Raw genomic sequence first — 11050 nt, 5'->3', positions numbered from 1 at the left:
AGAGAAGGGCGAGAGGAGACGGCTGCGCTCTTTGTTCCTCAGCCTTTATTAATTTCACTGTTATCTGCTTCAGGGAGCTTTATTTCATGACATGACCTTTAAGTTGTAGGAACATGAATTGGCAATGAGCACACGTTTCCAGTAGTACGTCGATTTTTGTTTAATCTCCTCCTCATCCTGCCACCGCAGGAGGGGATGCTCTCTCATCACATCCCCTCCTGCGGTGGCAAGGATGAATAATGTGTGTGAGAGAGAAGAGTCCCAAGGAAATAAATATGCTGCATGTGTTCATAATGCTCTATTGAAACTCTTGATCTGCTGCTAAAAACCAAAATAACTTTCAAGAAATTATTAAAATCCATGAACAAACTCACTTGCTTGAAGGAAGAGTTCAGCATGCGTATTCCCTTCATGTTGGAGAGTTAGATTAGAAGATTGGTACTGGTCTCAAATCTGTGTTATAAATATGACAGAATGCAAGGGGAAATTCAGAGGCGGAAAGATTGCATACAGATGGTAAGATGTGACTGGGTGTGAAGATGTTTGATCTTGGGGGTTGAAAATGTTTCAGCTTGGGTGCAAAATTCTGCCGTATCGCAGAGTTTAATGAGTCAGCTCACAGAGTGGAGGAAAACTGAAGAAAGGAAATATATTTAAAAAACTGGACTTCAGTCAGAGGCTGAGCCGAACACAAACACACACTCCTGGTGGGTTGATTCCGGCTGCTGGCTGGAGCTTTATATTTAAAAGGGACATGTGTGAGTAGTATACATTTTCTCCTCAAAAAAGCAGATTTTCCTGATATTCAAACAGCAGGTGTGCATGAGCCAATACGAGGCACTTTTCGTCCCGTCAATCCCAGACTCCCTGGAAAGGTCAGAGGTCAGGGCTTCAGACAGACCAGCCCAGACACGACCCCTGACATTATAACCTTCACAACAGCTGATCAATATCTAAGACTTCCAACATCGAAGTTCATTTCCAAAATGTATCACCAAAGCATTACAAGCATGGTGATACTGGTCGGTTATACAATGGACTGTGATAAAAATCAGCACTTGTTCACAACCCTATTATTCTATATCTTTATTTAGTTTAAAGCCTAGACTTCAAGACGAAAAACATTTTGTCTTTCCATCCTTACAGTTTTCTCTTGGTGAAGGCCTGCTATATTTATACCACAGTAGTCTCTAAGTACACAGTGAGTAGGCTATACAGTTGAGTTTCTAATCATGAGCAGCTGTGATTTGGTTGTGTTTTACAACAATATGATGGCAGGTGTATTGCTGAGGACCCAAGGAAGCATAGTGTTGAGTGTGAAGTTGTTTGTATGAGCGGTTTTCAACAGGAACTGCACTAGTTTCCTTTAAAGGGTGAAACCCGGTTGTGTTTTATGAGCAAAGAAACTAAATATACCTGCACACTTCGTAGTGAGGGGGCTGCTGGTTGTGTATGTGCAGTTACAGAGAGTGCTTTTATTATTACAGAGAGTGAACAAATAGGGAGGGGTGAGGAGGATGATGAACAAGGGTGTTATTTATAAACCACAGATCAATAACCATTACAATTTTAATTTCGTTGCAACAGGGGTTGGTTGTGTGCAGGGCAAGAGAGGGGAAGGGTGGGAGAAAGAAAAGATTTGGACAATTATTACAATTCCATTTACACACACACACACAGACACACACTCTTAGTTTTTGTGATGAATGGAAGGCTGAGGTATTTCTATTAAATCAGCTCTATCTCATGAATAAGAGTTCCTAAGATACCTTTAGATTGATATCAGGCAGGACAAAAACATGTCGCCTGCACTCGAGAGCACATGTTCGGTCTTTCTACGCCACTTCTTCTCACTTTACATATCCAGAATCCCTCAAAGATCCTGTGTATCCAAATTGTCTTCCTTAGTATTTTCTCTCCGCTTGCTTGTAGGTTGGAACAATCAAAGGTTTTGTGAGCAACGATTGGTAAAGTTGTCCAGTTTTACCACTGTGATTCTGCACTTAATGGTCCAACATTTAATTAGCTTTTTATTTTATTTAATTAGCAAAAATACAATGTTTGTCATACTAGTGGCATGGTTCCAGGGATGAAAATGTCTAGCTCTTGGTCCACTGTGGTCCAGATGGAAGTATATTGACAACTACATGATGGATTGCCAAGATATGTTCATGGTCCTTTTGAGAGAGCCAAGGTGAAACTGAATATGTAGGGTTCACTTCCAGATGTAGGAAAACTTAATTAAAATTCCCACTGACGCTTATAACTAGAATCCAGCCTTGAAACAGAGCCTTACTCATCAGTATGTTGTGTGACTCTCTTCCTAAATAGGGTAGTTTATTACTTGTGAGCACTCAAATGTATACTACTAACCACAACCCTACTGGCCAAAACCAAAAACACTTCCACCTAATCCTAAACTCTGACAGTTGGTTCTTCCATGCAGTGTTGATGTACATATGGTCATTGTGAACACATTCGTATTCCTGGACGGCGTAAAGCAACAGACTTCAGAAGTCACAGCAATCAAGTTTGGTATGAGAACCCCCTCGTATCTGTTTACCGAGCATATGCCTGTACCACTCGGCCTCCAATCAGTCCTGCCATGATCCTCTGTGCTCTGCTTAACCCCTAATGCACTGAGGCCTGGGCGAGCAGTGAGTTCATTAATTGCCATTTCGTTTGGCACCACGACAGAGTCTGCATGCTAAATAGACCCGTTTCCCTGGTAACCCACATTAAACACAATGAGGATAATTTCAAGACTTTTATCGGAGCTCTGGCAGTTAACGCATGTTTGAGGGTTCATTGTGTTAGCTGGGTGAAATGTCATTGTGTGGGATGTCAATTTCCCCAGTGAGCTCCAAAACGTCTGGAAAACACCCAGCAGTCGCAGCTCTGGAAGCCGAGAATGAAGGAAGTTGTGGTTTGGCCGCAGCTCTCTGCCTGACGACAGGAAGTAATCACGGTGAGTTACTTCATTGCCCTCTCTCTCTCTCTCTCTCTCTCTTTCTTTCTCACCCTGATCAAACATTAACTCCACAGGGAGTGATAGACACACACAGAGAACCCACCTGTTCTCCTCCCCGCACAATCAGAGCGAGTGTGTGTGTGCTGGTTAAGATGCCCGACTCCAGCTCGCCTCAAACGGCGATGGAGTGCAAAGCAAACACAAAAGAGTCCATCCCCCGATCAGAAAGGACAAACACACAGGCACACTGTCCAGTCACATCTTGATGGGAGTGAACTCGTGCCCAGCTGAGTCCAGTTACAGACTGGGACGGACAGGGGATTCCAGATGAACAGCCTATTCTTCTCTCAGCAGGCAGACAGGCAGACACACGGACAGACAGACAGACAGGCAGACAGACGGTGAGCTCTATTCACCATTCCTATCTCGTAGCCGCAGCCCCGGAGGATCATCCATCTCTATTTCCCACTCCCTGTCGCCACGTCTCCAGCACCAGCTCAGCCTTAATCAATCTAATTACCCGCCCCCGAATGGACCCGGACCCATCTACCTGTCTGCCAGACCTTCCAGACCCTCTCAGCGCCTTTCGTCTCAACATCCCCCACCTTGGCAGACATTGAAGAGGCATTTGATTATGTGATGGTTAACTGCGAAAAGAAGAGGAAATAGATGTGTAATTCACAAATAAGAGCGGGTTTCATTAATCTAGTTCATTCATTTATGTTTTAAGTATTTAGACACCTATGTAGTGCAAATAATGACATTTAAACAAATAACATTGTAGACTCACATTTACGTAAATTAAGTTGTATTTCACTGTCTTTTAGTTTGTTTGCCGGTAATAATTTTCCTGTTTGTTGCTAAATTTGGATCTTAGCTTTATGCAATATGTTGCCCTGCGCCCAAGTTGCCATCAATACTTCTCCTTAGATATTTATTGTTAGGTGCTTTCTGATACTTAAAGTGATCTATCGTGATATATGACATGTTTGTGGATTAGTTGAGAGCTAATTCTAGATGTACAACTGTATATATTAATGAATTAAATATTTTGTAATTAATATATATATATATTTGAATCAAATTAATAATCAATCAAAAATACAGAGTCCTCGTTCCAGTAAAAGAGTGAAAATGACCTTGCATGCACTCTCTTACAACTTACTGATTTTAACAAGAAATTAAATTACATTCCTACAAGGCCTTATAACGTGTGAGCAAGCGAGGAGAGAAAATTAGTCTGTGATTTCTCTCTCTCTCTCCCTCTCTGACAACGGCAAGCTAATTAAAATCCTGGCATTTCATATTCATCACTAATTAGCTAAACGAGATGGCAGCTCCAGAGTGGGCTGCTCTTAATTAAGTTGGAGAATTCGAGTTACACCTGGGTGCGGAGGCCAGTGTGCGTCTGTGTGTACGTTGTGTGTGTTTGTGTGTCTGTGTGCTCGCATCTCAAATGGATTTTTTCCAAGAGGCTGACCTCTGTCTCAGTGGAAGCCGAGGGGAAAGGTCATTAAAGCTGCCTGTATATCCTGTACATCACACACCGTCCGTGTTGTTCACTAGTCTCTGCAGTCCTGTTTTATGCCGGGCTAATTATCAAGGTTATTATAAAGCAACTCATTTTACATAACAGCTTAAGTCATGAAATGGCACAAACTGTGGGAAACCTTTGCATCTACAGCAGTTAACAGTAAGCACAAAGTCATTTTTTAGTGAGTACATTTACCATCAGTCATCATACTGTATATATATCTGATATGTCGTTTTTGAGCTCCTGTCATTCTGTCTCCAGTCTTCTGTTCCTGTGTGACTATATTCATTTGGAGTATTAGGGTTTATATGTATGTATCCCAGTGGCAGCATGCAGGCCATTCAATTTAAAAAGAAAGGCTCAATGTTGTCAGCTCCACAACAGGATCAACAGCTCCCTCAGGCCTCAGTCTTAGACACACTGTTCTGTTTTATACCTTAGGTACTCCTTTATTTTTTACAAATATTTGCTTGTGTGAGATCTTTTCTCTGAGGTGTGAGGAGCAGAGCTCTAGAGAGGAGGAAGAAGAGGAACAAGATGAATAAAAGATAAGAAGGGAAAGGACAGGTACGTATAACTTTTCTATCCCCTGCTCTGATTCTCTTAATCTCAGCCAGAAAATCCTCTTTCATTCTTTACATGATTCCCAAATCCTGGATAAATCCATAGCAAGACATTAGTGCACTGCAAACCCCTCTCTGGCTTTATAGAGATTTGCATTATTTAAATCTCTCGGAGTCGGACTACTTTCATGTGGCCCGGGCTGGACAGACGCTGACCGACACTGCTGTGATAATGGCACCAGCACATTTGATATCCATCATCAGGACTGTTAAATTAATGCTTCAGCAAGAGAGTCTCTGCTGGTATGCTAATTGTGTAGCCTTGTTTCCAGCCTTTATGCTAAGCTAACTGGCTGCTGGATTCATCTGCATATTCACTGCACAGGCATGACAGAAGCATCCATTTTCTCAATTAACCCTCAAAAAGGCAAGAAAAAAGAATGTGCAGATTTCCCAAAACTGTTGCTTTAAACTTTGACTGCTGAACAGAAATAAATTAGATATCAGACTTTCGTGGAAAGCCCAAACATATTTGGTATTAATTTGTAGTCTTTGTCCATTTTCATCCTTAAAGAGTGTGATTTTGCACATACTATAAGTGTTATCAGTAGTAAATACACATCTGACAACGGACCTCACACATGCAGCTTTCTTTGTACATGATTAATAAAAATGAACGGATCATATGAATTATTTATCTTGTGACCCCCATCTGAACACTAAAAACATCAATGCATATTGGCTAATGTACACATACAATGAATATTCAGTTTATAGCATTTTCATTAAAAGAAGAAAATACTGTATGGTGGTGTTCTCATGCAAATCTCTCGCTAACTAAGCAGCCTGTTTTTAGGATGTAGATTTCCATCCGCTGAATAAAGGACACAAAGGCCTCTTGCTTGCTTTCTTTCTTTGCATCACAGTTCCCCTGCATCAATTCAAACTATCTTTAAAAGGCCTCCTCTTGTGTCTCTTTGAAACGCAAGCGTCCAAATGAATCAACGGAACCTTCCGGGGGTCTTCTGTAATGAATGGGACCTGCGCAGGAAAGCTGTAGTCAAAAACATAAAACCACATAGTTCCTGATTAAAGCAGCCGTGTGTTGTTACAGGGACAGTGTCTCCCCTCCGTCTGTCTTTTATGTCGTTAGCATGGTGGTCAAAGCCTCGTTTTCCACTGTGATGGAAAGAAGTTTTGAAGTCGTCTCGATGACAGGAAACGAGTAAGGAAGGAAACAGACAAATAGGTGTAAATATACACAACCCACATGCACACACTGAGCTTCCAGTCATAATAGATCGATCTAATTTCACACTCTATAATGTCATTACAGTACAAACTGTTGGTGTGAATGTGTGTTTGCATGCGTTTGTGTTTGAGTCAAGGATTCTGCTGCTCAGGCTGGCGGCTCTAATCCACTTGTTTCTGCACTGTGGAGATTAGCACCAGGTTAATGGATAGGCTGCCAACCTCACTCACACACACACACACACACACACACACACACACACACACACACACACACACACACAATCAATGTTCAGTAAAGGATGCGGTTTCATAGGGACACCTTGAACATTCTATGGAAAGATACCAGAAAGTCTGTAATAAGGGGTTAATAAGGGGGTTAACATGAAGCCCTAAATCATTACAGACCAGTTAAACACATGAATGGATCTAAATATTGTTCAATGTTTATTCATCAGAGCACAGATTTAATCTGATCATCCTCCCCCTCCTCCTTCACACAGATCTAACCTCTTAGCTAAGCAGTTAACAGAGGGCCGTAAGAATGAAATAACAGTCTAATTCTACATTGTTCCTCATCATATGTGTGATAGGATACAACCATCTCAATATGATCTCATTGTGATTTTAAACATTCTGTGATATGCCGAGTATTGCGATAACATATATTCCAATATATAGCGATGTATTACAACTGCAAATTATGCAATTTATCAACATCTGTTTGATCCAATAAAGTCTTCAAACTGTTGATCTAACAGCCAATAATTTGTATTGCAGCAAAAGGACTTTTGGCAGTGAAACAGACAGACGCTCCAACTTCTGCCAACTTCTCTGACTCTACCCAGAGCCGCACCAGAAAAATAACTCTGCACCATCTAGTGGACTGAAAAAGCTATTGTTACCAAAATGTTTAATTTGTATTTGCAATATTATTAGTTTGTAATAAAAGATCCATGTATGAAGACATTGGCACTTAAAAAATTGAGATATTTGGCTGTATCGATCCCCCCCCCCCATGTGTAATACTTGCTCTAAAGCCACTAGACCACATTACAAGGACAATGCATTTTTATCTATTGCCTCGTCTTCATGGAACATCAACTGGTGGAGCCGCTTCAGGTTCAGTCTTTTAGCATTTTATCTCTAGCCTATGGGCACAAGTGCATGTCTCAAATCGTCATGGAGCAAATGATAACATAATTAACTCGCTAGCTGCAGCAGATACAATCCTGACAGTCATTTTTCAAACCTCAGTCTAAAATCTAAGGTTCCAGTGTTTAAAAAATGACTATGAATATTTCGATGTCAATCTGCCTGGGTTGACATTGCGAACTCAGAGCTTGACGGGTGTATATAAAAGTTATGTGGGGGGAGGGGGGGTCGAGATTTGTCAATTGTAAAACGGCAGTTGCCGGGTCATGACCTCTAATTATGAGGAATAATACCCTGCTATATATTAAGGTGCACATGGTGTTTCTGTCACAGACACATACTTCCATTTCTCCTGCAGAACAGTGTCTAAATATATCACTCTTTAAATGACAGTCACCAATCAATAGCAAGCTCTCCTCCCACCTCTCTCAGAGGAATGAAAGCAAACACAAAAAGGCTTTTGTTCACTGTCTAGTGCGCTCAAATCTCACAGCTGCATATGGAAACTTAAAAAAGACGAGTTCCACATCATACTGTACACCAGGCCCGACAATATTGAAGACATCAGAGCTGAAACGGTGTAGACCGAAGTGCTGTGGAGACGACGCGAAGGCGGAGGATCAGTAGAGCAGCGAACAGTGAATTTACAAAGCCAACATCTCTCCTCTAATAAAGAGCACGTTCTTCCTCTGCTGCTTACTGCAGGCTTAGAGGGGCTGCTTTATTGGTTTATATCTGACTGACTGACTACTGCAGCCACAGGGGGAGTGTGTGTCTATATGTGTGTCTATAAATGTGGGTGGCCAGCATTCAATATTAAACCCTCACTATATCAAACCTTTCATGGAAAAGAACAGAGACGAGCCAATGGAGAGAAAGCAAATGCACTAGGGACAGATGTGCAAGGGAATGAAGTTGACTTTTTCTGTTAATCTTATGTTGTATGATTTAATAAAGGCCAAGGAGGTTAAACTGGCTTTGTTTAACGATCGGCTTATGTAATATCTCCTTTAGTATCTCAAGAGACTTCCTGCTGTGAGATGTGTGTAATTAGGCAGGTACGGGAGGCTTTGTGAGGGGTTTATCAAGCCAGCAAATGTGGCTATTACAACCAATAGGGAAATAAAAGGAAACACCTACCTCTCCTGCTCTGTTTGCGTTTGTCCTCCGTGTCTCTGTAAACGTCTGATGGCAGTTCCACGACCTGGACTACAAAAAGATTGGACCGACAATCAACCAGGACTTGATCCTAAAGCTCCGTGGCAACACCTCCATAGGCTGTCAGTTTTGAGGTCAATAGTTTGCCATCATTCTTCCCTTCTGTATCCTTTCCTGCATTCTGGTCCTGCTGATCTACTTCTTGAAATTATCAGCATCCGAGTGGAGGAGGTGCCGTTTCTGGGTAATTGCAGCATTAGTGCCTCAGTGAGTGTGTGTGTGTGTGGACTGCTTATGTACATATATGCATGTCCATCTAAGCATTCGCACCCCCCTCCTGTGGATCGCAACTGAAAGCGAAAATGTATTTCTCATTTCCTCTCCATCCTGCTTTCTACCTCTCTACCTGCATTCATCACCAACCTTTCCATTTGCTGCTGTGGCTTAAATCATTTTTATCCTTAATTCAGCTCCATTACTATTCACCTGGAGTCTCACCTGGCTGCATAATCAGGCTGGCTTTAAAAGCCTCTTTTCCAGAGAGATGGCTGGCTTTATTCATCCCATGCAGGCTGTCAGGAGACTTGGGCAGGAAAAGTCAAACGGCAATCTGGAAAACGTGTCCTTGCTACAGGAGCACATTTAGGATTTCCCACATAGACACCAGTTGAATCGTTTGTTGTGCGGTAAGTCATATATGCAGATGATATTCACAAACACACAAAACTACAGATGAGCGAGCCAAAGACAAGCCGGGCCTTGCTGCATTTAGTTCTACAAGTTCCCAAACCTTCATAATTCACTTCACTGAATCAGTGTTTTTGTGCTGTAAAAATGCCTCACTAAAAACAAAAGTGTGGTAAATATATAACATTAGGTGTGAAAATAGACAGCAGTGTATTGATTGGGAGTTCTCCTGAGGACATATCAGAAACTATCCATTGACACAATTATGGGAAGTATTGAGTTTCTCACTCCAATACGGAGACTTCTTCTGTTAACAGAAAGGAAATTCGAAAGAAAGAGACAGAATACATATTAGCATGCAGTTAAAAGAACGCATATACACACAGTCACCGCTTGCAGATGAAGGAGCTCTCTCCCCCTCTCGCTGTCTGTGCGTCAACCAGCTTGCTAGTCTTGTTTAAAGAGCAGAACACGCCTGCATCCTTATATTATGACCGGGGAGTGGCATCACGTATACTGCGTGATGAGTTTATTTCCACAGTAAAGTGACCGTTTGAACCCCATATCTATCCTTTTATTAAAACCCCTCTCCCCTAAAAAACCTCCATGTTTTTTTCTCAACCCGCATCAAAGTGATCCAAGCAAACGTACTCCTCTCTGTTCAGTCAGCTAATTGAATTTGCATCTGACTTTTAATTAACAGCAGGGCCGATTTGCATAAAGTCAGATCATTTGCATATGGTTTGCAGCCCCTCCCCTAAATGTCTGAGTACCTGGCACAGAGCCAAGGGAAGGGGTGGAAACTGACATTGGAATCGGAGAGAGGGAGGAAGGGACGGATGGAGGAGGAGGAGGTGAGGTGTCTGCCAACAAAGGGAAGGAGGAGACAAATGGGGGGGCAAAGAACAACTCATGCCATGAAATGGGGGAGTAAGTGAGGCAGATATGTACATACAGTTACACACATAAAAAATGAATATATGCACAACATGATCACCATGCGCATGCACACACGGCATCACACTGGCATACATATCTCCACAGATGTTGCAATCAAGTTAGCTAATTAAAAAAAATCAAAGGGAAAAATTACGCGATGCATGCTAAATAGTTATACTCATCTTACAAACAGGTGTTAACTGGTGGCACGTTGGCTCTATGCAGATGAGGTGCAATGCAACGCTTCATGTAGAGGGACGCTGCAGGAGAGCGTGCAACTCATGTGGACAACATGCATTCATGCTAGTGTAGACATACACATACAAAAGTCAGCCTCTAGTTTAGATGTATGGCGTGTAGATATGATCACTTACAAGAACACCCCTCCCCCAAATATACAGACACCAGTGTAACCACCTCTTGCATATTCACGCACACAATAGGTTGAGTATTCCTCAAAATGCTTCCTGTCCAGAGGGCTCACTCTGCTCTGATTGGTCCTCTCCATCACACTGTGCCAAGTTTGAGCAATACGCATCCCCTCAGCTATTAATACCCATCCAATAATGCCTAGTAGAGTGGTATGTCTTGTCTAGCAATATTGTGTGATGGTGGATCACATATATGCAGTGCAATCTGGCAGGAGTGGCAACACTGTCAAGGTGTCACCAAGCATTAAAGCATGTATGCGTTTACTGTATAAACCACAAACGACAACTCCACGTGTGAGAACACAAACACGCAGCCTGTAAACAAAGTGTGTTTCTTTCTCCGTCTGAGTCGCCAGACTTC

Source organism: Cyclopterus lumpus, chromosome 8 (assembly GCF_009769545.1).
Source record: "Cyclopterus lumpus isolate fCycLum1 chromosome 8, fCycLum1.pri, whole genome shotgun sequence".
NCBI lineage: Eukaryota > Metazoa > Chordata > Actinopteri > Perciformes > Cyclopteridae > Cyclopterus > Cyclopterus lumpus.
The sequence above is the reverse complement of the archived record's forward strand: the minus strand, read 5'-3'. Positions refer to the sequence as shown.